Consider the following 17,093-nt stretch of genomic DNA (forward strand, 5'->3'; position numbering starts at 1 on the left):
CGGTGCAGATTGGAGTCCATGAACCTATGCCTGCTGTTACCTTGTTGTCTCCGCGTCGTTGCACCAGTACTTCTCAGTTTTATTCCATAAGGTAGTGATTACCATGAAGACATTCTGGGCGTACCACTCCCAAACACAAGAAGAGCAAACTGGTGTATGCCGTCCAGAGCAGTGAGAATGCACAGACCTGTACATCGGGGCAAACCCAACAAGCATCTTACAATTACGTCGCTCAACACAAGAATGCCAGCTCTTCAGGACAAGAGTCAGCAGTTCACCTACAGTTGAAGGAAAAGCGACACTCCTTTGTGGACAACAACATATACACACTGGACAAGGAAGACAGATGATTTGAAAAAGCCAGAGCAAATATCACCCTTACACTCCCCTTAGATTATGATGACTCGTTCTGAAGCATTTACTTGAGCTTCCTCTTGATTGGTGAAGGCCTGAGCACCGGTAGCAAGTATTATTGCCCAAAAGGTGACTAAATTGAATAATTCTATAGCGGTGCAGGACTAAAGGATTCCCTGACCGGGAATCGGACCCGGGCCGCGGCGGTGAGAGCGCCGAATCCTAACCACTAGACCATCAGGGACTTGACAGGGGGGTTGTTTTTAGCAATTTTTGACAAGTGACCACACATTTCTTTATGACCAGTTATGCAGACAATCACGGTTTCATTCACAGGTTTGATCAAACATGTCTCTGATGGATGAGAAGCAGTGCAATTTCTATGCATTTCTCTTCAGTCGTTGTTCATGTATCCCCCTGTCTTTCTTTGAAGTCCTGTTTTCCGTTGCCTGTTTCGTAGACACGACCAAAGGTCCCAGTGTACTTCTTGGGGACGTGTGCAAAATCATCATGGGCTGGACGCAGAATTGTAATAATGGTTTGTGGCAACCTCACTGCAGCAGTGGCCTGTGACGCCAAATCGAGTTGCGCTTGGAAGATGCAAGCCTACACCGGGAAGCCGATCAGCGGAGGCCCGGAGAAGAACCAGGGGATGAGGGTCGTGCTCGATGTGACAGAGGGACTGAGGGGTCGCAACATCAGGTTTGACAATTTCTTCACCTCTTACAGACTAGCGCAGGAGCTCCTGAAGACGGAGATCACCATGGTCGGCACGGTTCGAAAGAACAAGCCGGAGCTCCCGCCCGCACTATAATTCACATTCTTGGATACCATGACTTGGACAACTGGGAACCTTCACAGACAGTAGTGGTTATTGCACTACATTGGAAGTTTTGTTTTTGGCATACATAATGGCCTGAGGATTGTTTGTGTCATGTCTAAAGATAGAAGGAGACTGGTTACACAGAAAGTGAAAGCAATGATCAAAGGTCATCAATTCAAACATTCATCATGATTTTGTCTTCACAATGAGAGAAATGATGATGAGGTGGATAAAAGCTGCCGTAACCCGGATTTGAACCGGGGTTGCTGCGGCCACAACACAGAGTACTAACCACTATACGATCACGGCGGGGTCATCACGTGGTCAGTGGCCATCTCAGTTTGAATGAGATACACTTTTGCCGATGTAAATCAAGCTCGTACAAAAAAGCATAACTGTTTCCGCCCAGTCTCGAACAGGGGACCTTTCGCGTGTGAGGCGAACGTGATAACCACTACACTACGGAAACTGGCACTTGGTATTCACCGTGCCAACGGGCAATCGATACAAATGGATAGACTGTCTATAGTAGCAGACAGAAGTACTTGACAGCTGTTGTACATGTTTCTGTAGTGTAGCGGTTATCACGTTCGCCTAACATGCGAAAGGTCCCCAGTTCGAGACTGGGCAGAAACTGTTTTGTCCGGTCCATCGGTGCAGATTGGAGTCCATGAACCTATGCCTGCTGTTACCTTGTTGTCTCCGCGTCGTTGCACCAGTACTTCTCAGTTTTATTCCATAAGGTAGTGATTACCATGAAGACATTCTGGGCGTACCACTCCCAAACACAAGAAGAGCAAACTGGTGTATGCCGTCCAGAGCAGTGAGAATGCACAGACCTGTACATCGGGGCAAACCCAACAAGCATCTTACAATTACGTCGCTCAACACAAGAATGCCAGCTCTTCAGGACAAGAGTCAGCAGTTCACCTACAGTTGAAGGAAAAGCGACACTCCTTTGTGGACAACAACATATACACACTGGACAAGGAAGACAGATGATTTGAAAAAGCCAGAGCAAATATCACCCTTACACTCCCCTTAGATTATGATGACTCGTTCTGAAGCATTTACTTGAGCTTCCTCTTGATTGGTGAAGGCCTGAGCACCGGTAGCAAGTATTATTGCCCAAAAGGTGACTAAATTGAATAATTCTATAGCGGTGCAGGACTAAAGGATTCCCTGACCGGGAATCGGACCCGGGCCGCGGCGGTGAGAGCGCCGAATCCTAACCACTAGACCATCAGGGACTTGACAGGGGGGTTGTTTTTAGCAATTTTTGACAAGTGACCACACATTTCTTTATGACCAGTTATGCAGACAATCACGGTTTCATTCACAGGTTTGATCAAACATGTCTCTGATGGATTAGAAGCAGTGCAATTTCTATGCATTTCTCTTCAGTCGTTGTTCATGTATCCCCCTGTCTTTCTTTGAAGTCCTGTTTTCCGTTGCCTGTTTCGTAGACACGACCAAAGGTCCCAGTGTACTTCTTGGGGACGTGTGCAAAATCATCATGGGCTGGACGCAGAATTGTAATAATGGTTTGTGGCAACCTCACTGCAGCAGTGGCCTGTGACGCCAAATCGAGTTGCGCTTGGAAGATGCAAGCCTACACCGGGAAGCCGATCAGCGGAGGCCCGGAGAAGAACCAGGGGATGAGGGTCGTGCTCGATGTGACAGAGGGACTGAGGGGTCGCAACATCAGGTTTGACAATTTCTTCACCTCTTACAGACTAGCGCAGGAGCTCCTGAAGACGGAGATCACCATGGTCGGCACGGTTCGAAAGAACAAGCCGGAGCTCCCGCCCGCACTATAATTCACATTCTTGGATACCATGACTTGGACAACTGGGAACCTTCACAGACAGTAGTGGTTATTGCACTACATTGGAAGTTTTGTTTTTGGCATACATAATGGCCTGAGGATTGTTTGTGTCATGTCTAAAGATAGAAGGAGACTGGTTACACAGAAAGTGAAAGCAATGATCAAAGGTCATCAATTCAAACATTCATCATGATTTTGTCTTCACAATGAGAGAAATGATGATGAGGTGGATAAAAGCTGCCGTAACCCGGATTTGAACCGGGGTTGCTGCGGCCACAACACAGAGTACTAACCACTATACGATCACGGCGGGGTCATCACGTGGTCAGTGGCCATCTCAGTTTGAATGAGATACACTTTTGCCGATGTAAATCAAGCTCGTACAAAAAAGCATAACTGTTTCCGCCCAGTCTCGAACAGGGGACCTTTCGCGTGTGAGGCGCACGTGATAACCACTACACTACGGAAACTGGCACTTGGTATTCACCGTGCCAACGGGCAATCGATACAAATGGATAGACTGTCTATAGTAGCAGACAGAAGTACTTGACAGCTGTTGTACATGTTTCTGTAGTGTAGCGGTTATCACGTTCGCCTAACACGCGAAAGGTCCCCAGTTCGAGACTGGGCAGAAACTGTTTTGTCCGGTCCATCGGTGCAGATTGGAGTCCATGAACCTATGCCTGCTGTTACCTTGTTGTCTCCGCGTCGTTGCACCAGTACTTCTCAGTTTTATTCCATAAGGTAGTGATTACCATGAAGACATTCTGGGCGTACCACTCCCAAACACAAGAAGAGCAAACTGGTGTATGCCGTCCAGAGCAGTGAGAATGCACAGACCTGTACATCGGGGCAAACCCAACAAGCATCTTACAATTACGTCGCTCAACACAAGAATGCCAGCTCTTCAGGACAAGAGTCAGCAGTTCACCTACAGTTGAAGGAAAAGCGACACTCCTTTGTGGACAACAACATATACACACTGGACAAGGAAGACAGATGATTTGAAAAAGCCAGAGCAAATATCACCCTTACACTCCCCTTAGATTATGATGACTCGTTCTGAAGCATTTACTTGAGCTTCCTCTTGATTGGTGAAGGCCTGAGCACCGGTAGCAAGTATTATTGCCCAAAAGGTGACTAAATTGAATAATTCTATAGCGGTGCAGGACTAAAGGATTCCCTGACCGGGAATCGGACCCGGGCCGCGGCGGTGAGAGCGCCGAATCCTAACCACTAGACCATCAGGGACTTGACAGGGGGGTTGTTTTTAGCAATTTTTGACAAGTGACCACACATTTCTTTATGACCAGTTATGCAGACAATCACGGTTTCATTCACAGGTTTGATCAAACATGTCTCTGATGGATTAGAAGCAGTGCAATTTCTATGCATTTCTCTTCAGTCGTTGTTCATGTATCCCCCTGTCTTTCTTTGAAGTCCTGTTTTCCGTTGCCTGTTTCGTAGACACGACCAAAGGTCCCAGTGTACTTCTTGGGGACGTGTGCAAAATCATCATGGGCTGGACGCAGAATTGTAATAATGGTTTGTGGCAGCCTCACTGCAGCAGTGGCCTGTGACGCCAAATCGAGTTGCGCTTGGAAGATGCAAGCCTACACCGGGAAGCCGATCAGCGGAGGCCCGGAGAAGAACCAGGGGATGAGGGTCGTGCTCGATGTGACAGAGGGACTGAGGGGTCGCAACATCAGGTTTGACAATTTCTTCACCTCTTACAGACTAGCGCAGGAGCTCCTGAAGACGGAGATCACCATGGTCGGCACGGTTCGAAAGAACAAGCCGGAGCTCCCGCCCGCACTATAATTCACATTCTTGGATACCATGACTTGGACAACTGGGAACCTTCACAGACAGTAGTGGTTATTGCACTACATTGGAAGTTTTGTTTTTGGCATACATAATGGCCTGAGGATTGTTTGTGTCATGTCTAAAGATAGAAGGAGACTGGTTACACAGAAAGTGAAAGCAATGATCAAAGGTCATCAATTCAAACATTCATCATGATTTTGTCTTCACAATGAGAGAAATGATGATGAGGTGGATAAAAGCTGCCGTAACCCGGATTTGAACCGGGGTTGCTGCGGCCACAACACAGAGTACTAACCACTATACGATCACGGCGGGGTCATCACGTGGTCAGTGGCCATCTCAGTTTGAATGAGATACACTTTTGCCGATGTAAATCAAGCTCGTACAAAAAAGCATAACTGTTTCCGCCCAGTCTCGAACAGGGGACCTTTCGCGTGTGAGGCGAACGTGATAACCACTACACTACGGAAACTGGCACTTGGTCTTCACCGTGCCAACGGGCAATCGATACAAATGGATAGACTGTCTATAGTAGCAGACAGAAGTACTTGACAGCTGTTGTACATGTTTCTGTAGTGTAGCGGTTATCACGTTCGCCTAACACGCGAAAGGTCCCCAGTTCGAGACTGGGCAGAAACTGTTTTGTCCGGTCCATCGGTGCAGATTGGAGTCCATGAACCTATGCCTGCTGTTACCTTGTTGTCTCCGCGTCGTTGCACCAGTACTTCTCAGTTTTATTCCATAAGGTAGTGATTACCATGAAGACATTCTGGGCGTACCACTCCCAAACACAAGAAGAGCAAACTGGTGTATGCCGTCCAGAGCAGTGAGAATGCACAGACCTGTACATCGGGGCAAACCCAACAAGCATCTTACAATTACGTCGCTCAACACAAGAATGCCAGCTCTTCAGGACAAGAGTCAGCAGTTCACCTACAGTTGAAGGAAAAGCGACACTCCTTTGTGGACAACAACATATACACACTGGACAAGGAAGACAGATGATTTGAAAAAGCCAGAGCAAATATCACCCTTACACTCCCCTTAGATTATGATGACTCGTTCTGAAGCATTTACTTGAGCTTCCTCTTGATTGGTGAAGGCCTGAGCACCGGTAGCAAGTATTATTGCCCAAAAGGTGACTAAATTGAATAATTCTATAGCGGTGCAGGACTAAAGGATTCCCTGACCGGGAATCGGACCCGGGCCGCGGCGGTGAGAGCGCCGAATCCTAACCACTAGACCATCAGGGACTTGACAGGGGGGTTGTTTTTAGCAATTTTTGACAAGTGACCACACATTTCTTTATGACCAGTTATGCAGACAATCACGGTTTCATTCACAGGTTTGATCAAACATGTCTCTGATGGATTAGAAGCAGTGCAATTTCTATGCATTTCTCTTCAGTCGTTGTTCATGTATCCCCCTGTCTTTCTTTGAAGTCCTGTTTTCCGTTGCCTGTTTCGTAGACACGACCAAAGGTCCCAGTGTACTTCTTGGGGACGTGTGCAAAATCATCATGGGCTGGACGCAGAATTGTAATAATGGTTTGTGGCAGCCTCACTGCAGCAGTGGCCTGTGACGCCAAATCGAGTTGCGCTTGGAAGATGCAAGCCTACACCGGGAAGCCGATCAGCGGAGGCCCGGAGAAGAACCAGGGGATGAGGGTCGTGCTCGATGTGACAGAGGGACTGAGGGGTCGCAACATCAGGTTTGACAATTTCTTCACCTCTTACAGACTAGCGCAGGAGCTCCTGAAGACGGAGATCACCATGGTCGGCACGGTTCGAAAGAACAAGCCGGAGCTCCCGCCCGCACTATAATTCACATTCTTGGATACCATGACTTGGACAACTGGGAACCTTCACAGACAGTAGTGGTTATTGCACTACATTGGAAGTTTTGTTTTTGGCATACATAATGGCCTGAGGATTGTTTGTGTCATGTCTAAAGATAGAAGGAGACTGGTTACACAGAAAGTGAAAGCAATGATCAAAGGTCATCAATTCAAACATTCATCATGATTTTGTCTTCACAATGAGAGAAATGATGATGAGGTGGATAAAAGCTGCCGTAACCCGGATTTGAACCGGGGTTGCTGCGGCCACAACACAGAGTACTAACCACTATATGATCACGGCGGGGTCATCACGTGGTCAGTGGCCATCTCAGTTTGAATGAGATACACTTTTGCCGATGTAAATCAAGCTCGTACAAAAAAGCATAACTGTTTCCGCCCAGTCTCGAACAGGGGACCTTTCGCGTGTGAGGCGAACGCGATAACCACTACACTACGGAAACTGGCACTTGGTATTCACCGTGCCAACGGGCAATCGATACAAATGGATAGACTGTCTATAGTAGCAGACAGAAGTACTTGACAGCTGTTGTACATGTTTCTGTAGTGTAGCGGTTATCACGTTCGCCTAACACGCGAAAGGTCCCCAGTTCGAGACTGGGCAGAAACTGTTTTGTCCGGTCCATCGGTGCAGATTGGAGTCCATGAACCTATGCCTGCTGTTACCTTGTTGTCTCCGCGTCGTTGCACCAGTACTTCTCAGTTTTATTCCATAAGGAAGTGATTACCATGAAGACATTCTGGGCGTACCACTCCCAAACACAAGAAGAGCAAACTGGTGTATGCCGTCCAGAGCAGTGAGAATGCACAGACCTGTACATCGGGGCAAACCCAACAAGCATCTTACAATTACGTCGCTCAACACAAGAATGCCAGCTCTTCAGGACAAGAGTCAGCAGTTCACCTACAGTTGAAGGAAAAGCGACACTCCTTTGTGGACAACAACATATACACACTGGACAAGGAAGACAGATGATTTGAAAAAGCCAGAGCAAATATCACCCTTACACTCCCCTTAGATTATGATGACTCGTTCTGAAGCATTTACTTGAGCTTCCTCTTGATTGGTGGAGGCCTGAGCACCGGTAGCAAGTATTATTGCCCAAAAGGTGACTAAATTGAATAATTCTATAGCGGTGCAGGACTAAAGGATTCCCTGACCGGGAATCGGACCCGGGCCGCGGCGGTGAGAGCGCCGAATCCTAACCACTAGACCATCAGGGACTTGACAGGGGGGTTGTTTTTAGCAATTTTTAACAAGTGACCACACATTTCTTTATGACCAGTTATGCAGACAATCACGGTTTCATTCACAGGTTTGATCAAACATGTCTCTGATGGATTAGAAGCAGTGCAATTTCTATGCATTTCTCTTCAGTCGTTGTTCATGTATCCCCCTGTCTTTCTTTGAAGTCCTGTTTTCCGTTGCCTGTTTCGTAGACACGACCAAAGGTCCCAGTGTACTTCTTGGGGACGTGTGCAAAATCATCATGGGCTGGACGCAGAATTGTAATAATGGTTTGTGGCAGCCTCACTGCAGCAGTGGCCTGTGACGCCAAATCGAGTTGCGCTTGGAAGATGCAAGCCTACACCGGGAAGCCGATCAGCGGAGGCCCGGAGAAGAACCAGGGGATGAGGGTCGTGCTCGATGTGACAGAGGGACTGAGGGGTCGCAACATCAGGTTTGACAATTTCTTCACCTCTTACAGACTAGCGCAGGAGCTCCTGAAGACGGAGATCACCATGGTCGGCACGGTTCGAAAGAACAAGCCGGAGCTCCCGCCCGCACTATAATTCACATTCTTGGATACCATGACTTGGACAACTGGGAACCTTCACAGACAGTAGTGGTTATTGCACTACATTGGAAGTTTTGTTTTTGGCATACATAATGGCCTGAGGATTGTTTGTGTCATGTCTAAAGATAGAAGGAGACTGGTTACACAGAAAGTGAAAGCAATGATCAAAGGTCATCAATTCAAACATTCATCATGATTTTGTCTTCACAATGAGAGAAATGATGATGAGGTGGATAAAAGCTGCCGTAACCCGGATTTGAACCGGGGTTGCTGCGGCCACAACACAGAGTACTAACCACTATACGATCACGGCGGGGTCATCACGTGGTCAGTGGCCATCTCAGTTTGAATGAGATACACTTTTGCCGATGTAAATCAAGCTCGTACAAAAAAGCATAACTGTTTCCGCCCAGTCTCGAACAGGGGACCTTTCGCGTGTGAGGCGAACGCGATAACCACTACACTACGGAAACTGGCACTTGGTATTCACCGTGCCAACGGGCAATCGATACAAATGGATAGACTGTCTATAGTAGCAGACAGAAGTACTTGACAGCTGTTGTACATGTTTCTGTAGTGTAGCGGTTATCACGTTCGCCTAACACGCGAAAGGTCCCCAGTTCGAGACTGGGCAGAAACTGTTTTGTCCGGTCCATCGGTGCAGATTGGAGTCCATGAACCTATGCCTGCTGTTACCTTGTTGTCTCCGCGTCGTTGCACCAGTACTTCTCAGTTTTATTCCATAAGGTAGTGATTACCATGAAGACATTCTGGGCGTACCACTCCCAAACACAAGAAGAGCAAACTGGTGTATGCCGTCCAGAGCAGTGAGAATGCACAGACCTGTACATCGGGGCAAACCCAACAAGCATCTTACAATTACGTCGCTCAACACAAGAATGCCAGCTCTTCAGGACAAGAGTCAGCAGTTCACCTACAGTTGAAGGAAAAGCGACACTCCTTTGTGGACAACAACATATACACACTGGACAAGGAAGACAGATGATTTGAAAAAGCCAGAGCAAATATCACCCTTACACTCCCCTTAGATTATGATGACTCGTTCTGAAGCATTTACTTGAGCTTCCTCTTGATTGGTGGAGGCCTGAGCACCGGTAGCAAGTATTATTGCCCAAAAGGTGACTAAATTGAATAATTCTATAGCGGTGCAGGACTAAAGGATTCCCTGACCGGGAATCGGACCCGGGCCGCGGCGGTGAGAGCGCCGAATCCTAACCACTAGACCATCAGGGACTTGACAGGGGGGTTGTTTTTAGCAATTTTTAACAAGTGACCACACATTTCTTTATGACCAGTTATGCAGACAATCACGGTTTCATTCACAGGTTTGATCAAACATGTCTCTGATGGATTAGAAGCAGTGCAATTTCTATGCATTTCTCTTCAGTCGTTGTTCATGTATCCCCCTGTCTTTCTTTGAAGTCCTGTTTTCCGTTGCCTGTTTCGTAGACACGACCAAAGGTCCCAGTGTACTTCTTGGGGACGTGTGCAAAATCATCATGGGCTGGACGCAGAATTGTAATAATGGTTTGTGGCAGCCTCACTGCAGCAGTGGCCTGTGACGCCAAATCGAGTTGCGCTTGGAAGATGCAAGCCTACACCGGGAAGCCGATCAGCGGAGGCCCGGAGAAGAACCAGGGGATGAGGGTCGTGCTCGATGTGACAGAGGGACTGAGGGGTCGCAACATCAGGTTTGACAATTTCTTCACCTCTTACAGACTAGCGCAGGAGCTCCTGAAGACGGAGATCACCATGGTCGGCACGGTTCGAAAGAACAAGCCGGAGCTCCCGCCCGCACTATAATTCACATTCTTGGATACCATGACTTGGACAACTGGGAACCTTCACAGACAGTAGTGGTTATTGCACTACATTGGAAGTTTTGTTTTTGGCATACATAATGGCCTGAGGATTGTTTGTGTCATGTCTAAAGATAGAAGGAGACTGGTTACACAGAAAGTGAAAGCAATGATCAAAGGTCATCAATTCAAACATTCATCATGATTTTGTCTTCACAATGAGAGAAATGATGATGAGGTGGATAAAAGCTGCCGTAACCCGGATTTGAACCGGGGTTGCTGCGGCCACAACACAGAGTACTAACCACTATATGATCACGGCGGGGTCATCACGTGGTCAGTGGCCATCTCAGTTTGAATGAGATACACTTTTGCCGATGTAAATCAAGCTCGTACAAAAAAGCATAACTGTTTCCGCCCAGTCTCGAACAGGGGACCTTTCGCGTGTGAGGCGAACGCGATAACCACTACACTACGGAAACTGGCACTTGGTATTCACCGTGCCAACGGGCAATCGATACAAATGGATAGACTGTCTATAGTAGCAGACAGAAGTACTTGACAGCTGTTGTACATGTTTCTGTAGTGTAGCGGTTATCACGTTCGCCTAACACGCGAAAGGTCCCCAGTTCGAGACTGGGCAGAAACTGTTTTGTCCGGTCCATCGGTGCAGATTGGAGTCCATGAACCTATGCCTGCTGTTACCTTGTTGTCTCCGCGTCGTTGCACCAGTACTTCTCAGTTTTATTCCATAAGGTAGTGATTACCATGAAGACATTCTGGGCGTACCACTCCCAAACACAAGAAGAGCAAACTGGTGTATGCCGTCCAGAGCAGTGAGAATGCACAGACCTGTACATCGGGGCAAACCCAACAAGCATCTTACAATTACGTCGCTCAACACAAGAATGCCAGCTCTTCAGGACAAGAGTCAGCAGTTCACCTACAGTTGAAGGAAAAGCGACACTCCTTTGTGGACAACAACATATACACACTGGACAAGGAAGACAGATGATTTGAAAAAGCCAGAGCAAATATCACCCTTACACTCCCCTTAGATTATGATGACTCGTTCTGAAGCATTTACTTGAGCTTCCTCTTGATTGGTGGAGGCCTGAGCACCGGTAGCAAGTATTATTGCCCAAAAGGTGACTAAATTGAATAATTCTATAGCGGTGCAGGACTAAAGGATTCCCTGACCGGGAATCGGACCCGGGCCGCGGCGGTGAGAGCGCCGAATCCTAACCACTAGACCATCAGGGACTTGACAGGGGGGTTGTTTTTAGCAATTTTTAACAAGTGACCACACATTTCTTTATGACCAGTTATGCAGACAATCACGGTTTCATTCACAGGTTTGATCAAACATGTCTCTGATGGATTAGAAGCAGTGCAATTTCTATGCATTTCTCTTCAGTCGTTGTTCATGTATCCCCCTGTCTTTCTTTGAAGTCCTGTTTTCCGTTGCCTGTTTCGTAGACACGACCAAAGGTCCCAGTGTACTTCTTGGGGACGTGTGCAAAATCATCATGGGCTGGACGCAGAATTGTAATAATGGTTTGTGGCAGCCTCACTGCAGCAGTGGCCTGTGACGCCAAATCGAGTTGCGCTTGGAAGATGCAAGCCTACACCGGGAAGCCGATCAGCGGAGGCCCAGAGAAGAACCAGGGGATGAGGGTCGTGCTCGATGTGACAGAGGGACTGAGGGGTCGCAACATCAGGTTTGACAATTTCTTCACCTCTTACAGACTAGCGCAGGAGCTCCTGAAGACGGAGATCACCATGGTCGGCACGGTTCGAAAGAACAAGCCGGAGCTCCCGCCCGCACTATAATTCACATTCTTGGATACCATGACTTGGACAACTGGGAACCTTCACAGACAGTAGTGGTTATTGCACTACATTGGAAGTTTTGTTTTTGGCATACATAATGGCCTGAGGATTGTTTGTGTCATGTCTAAAGATAGAAGGAGACTGGTTACACAGAAAGTGAAAGCAATGATCAAAGGTCATCAATTCAAACATTCATCATGATTTTGTCTTCACAATGAGAGAAATGATGATGAGGTGGATAAAAGCTGCCGTAACCCGGATTTGAACCGGGGTTGCTGCGGCCACAACACAGAGTACTAACCACTATACGATCACGGCGGGGTCATCACGTGGTCAGTGGCCATCTCAGTTTGAATGAGATACACTTTTGCCGATGTAAATCAAGCTCGTACAAAAAAGCATAACTGTTTCCGCCCAGTCTCGAACAGGGGACCTTTCGCGTGTGAGGCGAACGTGATAACCACTACACTACGGAAACTGGCACTTGGTATTCACCGTGCCAACGGGCAATCGATACAAATGGATAGACTGTCTATAGTAGCAGACAGAAGTACTTGACAGCTGTTGTACATGTTTCTGTAGTGTAGCGGTTATCACGTTCGCCTAACACGCGAAAGGTCCCCAGTTCGAGACTGGGCAGAAACTGTTTTGTCCGGTCCATCGGTGCAGATTGGAGTCCATGAACCTATGCCTGCTGTTACCTTGTTGTCTCCGCGTCGTTGCACCAGTACTTCTCAGTTTTATTCCATAAGGTAGTGATTACCATGAAGACATTCTGGGCGTACCACTCCCAAACACAAGAAGAGCAAACTGGTGTATGCCGTCCAGAGCAGTGAGAATGCACAGACCTGTACATCGGGGGAAAACCAACAAGCATCTTACAATTACGTCGCTCAACACAAGAATGCCAGCTCTTCAGGACAAGAGTCAGCAGTTCACCTACAGTTGAAGGAAAAGCGACACTCCTTTGTGGACAACAACATATACACACTGGACAAGGAAGACAGATGATTTGAAAAAGCCAGAGCAAATATCACCCTTACACTCCCCTTAGATTATGATGACTCGTTCTGAAGCATTTACTTGAGCTTCCTCTTGATTGGTGAAGGCCTGAGCACCGGTAGCAAGTATTATTGCCCAAAAGGTGACTAAATTGAATAATTCTATAGCGGTGCAGGACTAAAGGATTCCCTGACCGGGAATCGGACCCGGGCCGCGGCAGTGAGAGCGCCGAATCCTAACCACTAGACCATCAGGGACTTGACAGGGGGGTTGTTTTTAGCAATTTTTGACAAGTGACCACACATTTCTTTATGACCAGTTATGCAGACAATCACGGTTTCATTCACAGGTTTGATCAAACATGTCTCTGATGGATTAGAAGCAGTGCAATTTCTATGCATTTCTCTTCAGTCGTTGTTCATGTATCCCCCTGTCTTTCTTTGAAGTCCTGTTTTCCGTTGCCTGTTTCGTAGACACGACCAAAGGTCCCAGTGTACTTCTTGGGGACGTGTGCAAAATCATCATGGGCTGGACGCAGAATTGTAATAATGGTTTGTGGCAACCTCACTGCAGCAGTGGCCTGTGACGCCAAATCGAGTTGCGCTTGGAAGATGCAAGCCTACACCGGGAAGCCGATCAGCGGAGGCCCGGAGAAGAACCAGGGGATGAGGGTCGTGCTCGATGTGACAGAGGGACTGAGGGGTCGCAACATCAGGTTTGACAATTTCTTCACCTCTTACAGACTAGCGCAGGAGCTCCTGAAGACGGAGATCACCATGGTCGGCACGGTTCGAAAGAACAAGCCGGAGCTCCCGCCCGCACTATAATTCACATTCTTGGATACCATGACTTGGACAACTGGGAACCTTCACAGACAGTAGTGGTTATTGCACTACATTGGAAGTTTTGTTTTTGGCATACATAATGGCCTGAGGATTGTTTGTGTCATGTCTAAAGATAGAAGGAGACTGGTTACACAGAAAGTGAAAGCAATGATCAAAGGTCATCAATTCAAACATTCATCATGATTTTGTCTTCACAATGAGAGAAATGATGATGAGGTGGATAAAAGCTGCCGTAACCCGGATTTGAACCGGGGTTGCTGCGGCCACAACACAGAGTACTAACCACTATACGATCACGGCGGGGTCATCACGTGGTCAGTGGCCATCTCAGTTTGAATGAGATACACTTTTGCCGATGTAAATCAAGCTCGTACAAAAAAGCATAACTGTTTCCGCCCAGTCTCGAACAGGGGACCTTTCGCGTGTGAGGCGAACGTGATAACCACTACACTACGGAAACTGGCACTTGGTATTCACCATGCCAACGGGCAATCGATACAAATGGATAGACTGTCTATAGTAGCAGACAGAAGTACTTGACAGCTGTTGTACATGTTTCTGTAGTGTAGCGGTTATCACGTTCGCCTAACACGCGAAAGGTCCCCAGTTCGAGACTGGGCAGAAACTGTTTTGTCCGGTCCATCGGTGCAGATTGGAGTCCATGAACCTATGCCTGCTGTTACCTTGTTGTCTCCGCGTCGTTGCACCAGTACTTCTCAGTTTTATTCCATAAGGTAGTGATTACCATGAAGACATTCTGGGCGTACCACTCCCAAACACAAGAAGAGCAAACTGGTGTATGCCGTCCAGAGCAGTGAGAATGCACAGACCTGTACATCGGGGCAAACCCAACAAGCATCTTACAATTACGTCGCTCAACACAAGAATGCCAGCTCTTCAGGACAAGAGTCAGCAGTTCACCTACAGTTGAAGGAAAAGCGACACTCCTTTGTGGACAACAACATATACACACTGGACAAGGAAGACAGATGATTTGAAAAAGCCAGAGCAAATATCACCCTTACACTCCCCTTAGATTATGATGACTCGTTCTGAAGCATTTACTTGAGCTTCCTCTTGATTGGTGAAGGCCTGAGCACCGGTAGCAAGTATTATTGCCCAAAAGTTGACTAAATTGAATAATTCTATAGCGGTGCAGGACTAAAGGATTCCCTGACCGGGAATCGGACCCGGGCCGCGGCGGTGAGAGCGCCGAATCCTAACCACTAGACCATCAGGGACTTGACAGGGGGGTTGTTTTTAGCAATTTTTGACAAGTGACCACACATTTCTTTATGACCAGTTATGCAGACAATCACGGTTTCATTCACAGGTTTGATCAAACATGTCTCTGATGGATTAGAAGCAGTGCAATTTCTATGCATTTCTCTTCAGTCGTTGTTCATGTATCCCCCTGTCTTTCTTTGAAGTCCTGTTTTCCGTTGCCTGTTTCGTAGACACGACCAAAGGTCCCAGTGTACTTCTTGGGGACGTGTGCAAAATCATCATGGGCTGGACGCAGAATTGTAATAATGGTTTGTGGCAGCCTCACTGCAGCAGTGGCCTGTGACGCCAAATCGAGTTGCGCTTGGAAGATGCAAGCCTACACCGGGAAGCCGATCAGCGGAGGCCCGGAGAAGAACCAGGGGATGAGGGTCGTGCTCGATGTGACAGAGGGACTGAGGGGTCGCAACATCAGGTTTGACAATTTCTTCACCTCTTACAGACTAGCGCAGGAGCTCCTGAAGACGGAGATCACCATGGTCGGCACGGTTCGAAAGAACAAGCCGGAGCTCCCGCCCGCACTATAATTCACATTCTTGGATACCATGACTTGGACAACTGGGAACCTTCACAGGCAGTAGTGGTTATTGCACTACATTGGAAGTTTTGTTTTTGGCATACATAATGGCCTGAGGATTGTTTGTGTCATGTCTAAAGATAGAAGGAGACTGGTTACACAGAAAGTGAAAGCAATGATCAAAGGTCATCAATTCAAACATTCATCATGATTTTGTCTTCACAATGAGAGAAATGATGATGAGGTGGATAAAAGCTGCCGTAACCCGGATTTGAACCGGGGTTGCTGCGGCCACAACACAGAGTACTAACCACTATACGATCACGGCGGGGTCATCACGTGGTCAGTGGCCATCTCAGTTTGAATGAGATACACTTTTGCCGATGTAAATCAAGCTCGTACAAAAAAGCATAACTGTTTCCGCCCAGTCTCGAACAGGGGACCTTTCGCGTGTGAGGCGAACGTGATAACCACTACACTACGGAAACTGGCACTTGGTATTCACCGTGCCAACGGGCAATCGATACAAATGGATAGACTGTCTATAGTAGCAGACAGAAGTACTTGACAGCTGTTGTACATGTTTCTGTAGTGTAGCGGTTATCACGTTCGCCTAACACGCGAAAGGTCCCCAGTTCGAGACTGGGCAGAAACTGTTTTGTCCGGTCCATCGGTGCAGATTGGAGTCCATGAACCTATGCCTGCTGTTACCTTGTTGTCTCCGCGTCGTTGCACCAGTACTTCTCAGTTTTATTCCATAAGGTAGTGATTACCATGAAGACATTCTGGGCGTACCACTCCCAAACACAAGAAGAGCAAACTGGTGTATGCCGTCCAGAGCAGTGAGAATGCACAGACCTGTACATCGGGGCAAACCCAACAAGCATCTTACAATTACGTCGCTCAACACAAGAATGCCAGCTCTTCAGGACAAGAGTCAGCAGTTCACCTACAGTTGAAGGAAAAGCGACACTCCTTTGTGGACAACAACATATACACACTGGACAAGGAAGACAGATGATTTGAAAAAGCCAGAGCAAATATCACCCTTACACTCCCCTTAGATTATGATGACTCGTTCTGAAGCATTTACTTGAGCTTCCTCTTGATTGGTGAAGGCCTGAGCACCGGTAGCAAGTATTATTGCCCAAAAGGTGACTAAATTGAATAATTCTATAGCGGTGCAGGACTAAAGGATTCCCTGACCGGGAATCGGACCCGGGCCGCGGCGGTGAGAGCGCCGAATCCTAACCACTAGACCATCAGGGACTTGACAGGGGGGTTGTTTTTAGCAATTTTTGAC

At 47.5% G+C, this 17,093-nt stretch overlaps 35 non-coding genes across 35 annotated transcripts; 9 read left to right on the forward strand and 26 right to left on the reverse strand.

Moving 5' to 3' along the window:
* Positions 1–526: 526 nt before the first annotated feature.
* trnae-cuc (transfer RNA glutamic acid (anticodon CUC)) lies at positions 527–598 on the reverse strand. The gene has a single exon. It is a non-coding gene; the product is annotated as a tRNA-Glu (tRNA).
* Positions 599–1,414: 816 nt separating this feature from the next.
* trnah-gug (transfer RNA histidin (anticodon GUG)) lies at positions 1,415–1,486 on the reverse strand. Its single transcript has one exon. It is a non-coding gene; the product is annotated as a tRNA-His (tRNA).
* Positions 1,487–1,573: 87 nt separating this feature from the next.
* Positions 1,574–1,646, reverse strand: trnav-cac (transfer RNA valine (anticodon CAC)). Its single transcript has one exon. It is a non-coding gene; the product is annotated as a tRNA-Val (tRNA).
* Positions 1,647–1,740: 94 nt separating this feature from the next.
* Positions 1,741–1,813, forward strand: trnav-aac (transfer RNA valine (anticodon AAC)). Its single transcript has one exon. It is a non-coding gene; the product is annotated as a tRNA-Val (tRNA).
* Positions 1,814–2,355: 542 nt separating this feature from the next.
* Positions 2,356–2,427, reverse strand: trnae-cuc (transfer RNA glutamic acid (anticodon CUC)). Its single transcript has one exon. It is a non-coding gene; the product is annotated as a tRNA-Glu (tRNA).
* An 816-nt stretch (positions 2,428–3,243) lies between these two features.
* trnah-gug (transfer RNA histidin (anticodon GUG)) lies at positions 3,244–3,315 on the reverse strand. Its single transcript has one exon. It is a non-coding gene; the product is annotated as a tRNA-His (tRNA).
* Positions 3,316–3,402: 87 nt separating this feature from the next.
* trnav-cac (transfer RNA valine (anticodon CAC)) lies at positions 3,403–3,475 on the reverse strand. Its single transcript has one exon. It is a non-coding gene; the product is annotated as a tRNA-Val (tRNA).
* Positions 3,476–3,569: 94 nt separating this feature from the next.
* Positions 3,570–3,642, forward strand: trnav-aac (transfer RNA valine (anticodon AAC)). Its single transcript has one exon. It is a non-coding gene; the product is annotated as a tRNA-Val (tRNA).
* A 542-nt stretch (positions 3,643–4,184) lies between these two features.
* trnae-cuc (transfer RNA glutamic acid (anticodon CUC)) lies at positions 4,185–4,256 on the reverse strand. The gene has a single exon. It is a non-coding gene; the product is annotated as a tRNA-Glu (tRNA).
* Positions 4,257–5,072: 816 nt separating this feature from the next.
* Positions 5,073–5,144, reverse strand: trnah-gug (transfer RNA histidin (anticodon GUG)). Its single transcript has one exon. It is a non-coding gene; the product is annotated as a tRNA-His (tRNA).
* An 87-nt stretch (positions 5,145–5,231) lies between these two features.
* On the reverse strand, positions 5,232–5,304 carry trnav-cac (transfer RNA valine (anticodon CAC)). Its single transcript has one exon. It is a non-coding gene; the product is annotated as a tRNA-Val (tRNA).
* A 94-nt stretch (positions 5,305–5,398) lies between these two features.
* trnav-aac (transfer RNA valine (anticodon AAC)) lies at positions 5,399–5,471 on the forward strand. Its single transcript has one exon. It is a non-coding gene; the product is annotated as a tRNA-Val (tRNA).
* Positions 5,472–6,013: 542 nt separating this feature from the next.
* On the reverse strand, positions 6,014–6,085 carry trnae-cuc (transfer RNA glutamic acid (anticodon CUC)). The gene has a single exon. It is a non-coding gene; the product is annotated as a tRNA-Glu (tRNA).
* A 975-nt stretch (positions 6,086–7,060) lies between these two features.
* On the reverse strand, positions 7,061–7,133 carry trnav-cac (transfer RNA valine (anticodon CAC)). The gene has a single exon. It is a non-coding gene; the product is annotated as a tRNA-Val (tRNA).
* A 94-nt stretch (positions 7,134–7,227) lies between these two features.
* Positions 7,228–7,300, forward strand: trnav-aac (transfer RNA valine (anticodon AAC)). The gene has a single exon. It is a non-coding gene; the product is annotated as a tRNA-Val (tRNA).
* Positions 7,301–7,842: 542 nt separating this feature from the next.
* On the reverse strand, positions 7,843–7,914 carry trnae-cuc (transfer RNA glutamic acid (anticodon CUC)). Its single transcript has one exon. It is a non-coding gene; the product is annotated as a tRNA-Glu (tRNA).
* Positions 7,915–8,730: 816 nt separating this feature from the next.
* On the reverse strand, positions 8,731–8,802 carry trnah-gug (transfer RNA histidin (anticodon GUG)). The gene has a single exon. It is a non-coding gene; the product is annotated as a tRNA-His (tRNA).
* Positions 8,803–8,889: 87 nt separating this feature from the next.
* On the reverse strand, positions 8,890–8,962 carry trnav-cac (transfer RNA valine (anticodon CAC)). Its single transcript has one exon. It is a non-coding gene; the product is annotated as a tRNA-Val (tRNA).
* A 94-nt stretch (positions 8,963–9,056) lies between these two features.
* On the forward strand, positions 9,057–9,129 carry trnav-aac (transfer RNA valine (anticodon AAC)). Its single transcript has one exon. It is a non-coding gene; the product is annotated as a tRNA-Val (tRNA).
* A 542-nt stretch (positions 9,130–9,671) lies between these two features.
* trnae-cuc (transfer RNA glutamic acid (anticodon CUC)) lies at positions 9,672–9,743 on the reverse strand. The gene has a single exon. It is a non-coding gene; the product is annotated as a tRNA-Glu (tRNA).
* Positions 9,744–10,718: 975 nt separating this feature from the next.
* trnav-cac (transfer RNA valine (anticodon CAC)) lies at positions 10,719–10,791 on the reverse strand. The gene has a single exon. It is a non-coding gene; the product is annotated as a tRNA-Val (tRNA).
* A 94-nt stretch (positions 10,792–10,885) lies between these two features.
* Positions 10,886–10,958, forward strand: trnav-aac (transfer RNA valine (anticodon AAC)). The gene has a single exon. It is a non-coding gene; the product is annotated as a tRNA-Val (tRNA).
* Positions 10,959–11,500: 542 nt separating this feature from the next.
* On the reverse strand, positions 11,501–11,572 carry trnae-cuc (transfer RNA glutamic acid (anticodon CUC)). The gene has a single exon. It is a non-coding gene; the product is annotated as a tRNA-Glu (tRNA).
* An 816-nt stretch (positions 11,573–12,388) lies between these two features.
* On the reverse strand, positions 12,389–12,460 carry trnah-gug (transfer RNA histidin (anticodon GUG)). The gene has a single exon. It is a non-coding gene; the product is annotated as a tRNA-His (tRNA).
* Positions 12,461–12,547: 87 nt separating this feature from the next.
* trnav-cac (transfer RNA valine (anticodon CAC)) lies at positions 12,548–12,620 on the reverse strand. The gene has a single exon. It is a non-coding gene; the product is annotated as a tRNA-Val (tRNA).
* A 94-nt stretch (positions 12,621–12,714) lies between these two features.
* trnav-aac (transfer RNA valine (anticodon AAC)) lies at positions 12,715–12,787 on the forward strand. Its single transcript has one exon. It is a non-coding gene; the product is annotated as a tRNA-Val (tRNA).
* Positions 12,788–13,329: 542 nt separating this feature from the next.
* trnae-cuc (transfer RNA glutamic acid (anticodon CUC)) lies at positions 13,330–13,401 on the reverse strand. The gene has a single exon. It is a non-coding gene; the product is annotated as a tRNA-Glu (tRNA).
* An 816-nt stretch (positions 13,402–14,217) lies between these two features.
* trnah-gug (transfer RNA histidin (anticodon GUG)) lies at positions 14,218–14,289 on the reverse strand. The gene has a single exon. It is a non-coding gene; the product is annotated as a tRNA-His (tRNA).
* Positions 14,290–14,376: 87 nt separating this feature from the next.
* On the reverse strand, positions 14,377–14,449 carry trnav-cac (transfer RNA valine (anticodon CAC)). The gene has a single exon. It is a non-coding gene; the product is annotated as a tRNA-Val (tRNA).
* Positions 14,450–14,543: 94 nt separating this feature from the next.
* Positions 14,544–14,616, forward strand: trnav-aac (transfer RNA valine (anticodon AAC)). The gene has a single exon. It is a non-coding gene; the product is annotated as a tRNA-Val (tRNA).
* A 542-nt stretch (positions 14,617–15,158) lies between these two features.
* trnae-cuc (transfer RNA glutamic acid (anticodon CUC)) lies at positions 15,159–15,230 on the reverse strand. The gene has a single exon. It is a non-coding gene; the product is annotated as a tRNA-Glu (tRNA).
* An 816-nt stretch (positions 15,231–16,046) lies between these two features.
* trnah-gug (transfer RNA histidin (anticodon GUG)) lies at positions 16,047–16,118 on the reverse strand. The gene has a single exon. It is a non-coding gene; the product is annotated as a tRNA-His (tRNA).
* An 87-nt stretch (positions 16,119–16,205) lies between these two features.
* On the reverse strand, positions 16,206–16,278 carry trnav-cac (transfer RNA valine (anticodon CAC)). The gene has a single exon. It is a non-coding gene; the product is annotated as a tRNA-Val (tRNA).
* A 94-nt stretch (positions 16,279–16,372) lies between these two features.
* Positions 16,373–16,445, forward strand: trnav-aac (transfer RNA valine (anticodon AAC)). Its single transcript has one exon. It is a non-coding gene; the product is annotated as a tRNA-Val (tRNA).
* Positions 16,446–16,987: 542 nt separating this feature from the next.
* On the reverse strand, positions 16,988–17,059 carry trnae-cuc (transfer RNA glutamic acid (anticodon CUC)). The gene has a single exon. It is a non-coding gene; the product is annotated as a tRNA-Glu (tRNA).
* Between the last annotated feature and the right edge of the window lie 34 nt (positions 17,060–17,093).

This window comes from Genypterus blacodes, unplaced genomic scaffold, assembly GCF_046128005.1.
Source record: "Genypterus blacodes isolate CSIRO-AG114 ecotype Tasmania unplaced genomic scaffold, CSIRO-AGI_Gbla_v1 ptg000013l_1, whole genome shotgun sequence".
Lineage (NCBI taxonomy): Eukaryota > Metazoa > Chordata > Actinopteri > Ophidiiformes > Ophidiidae > Genypterus > Genypterus blacodes.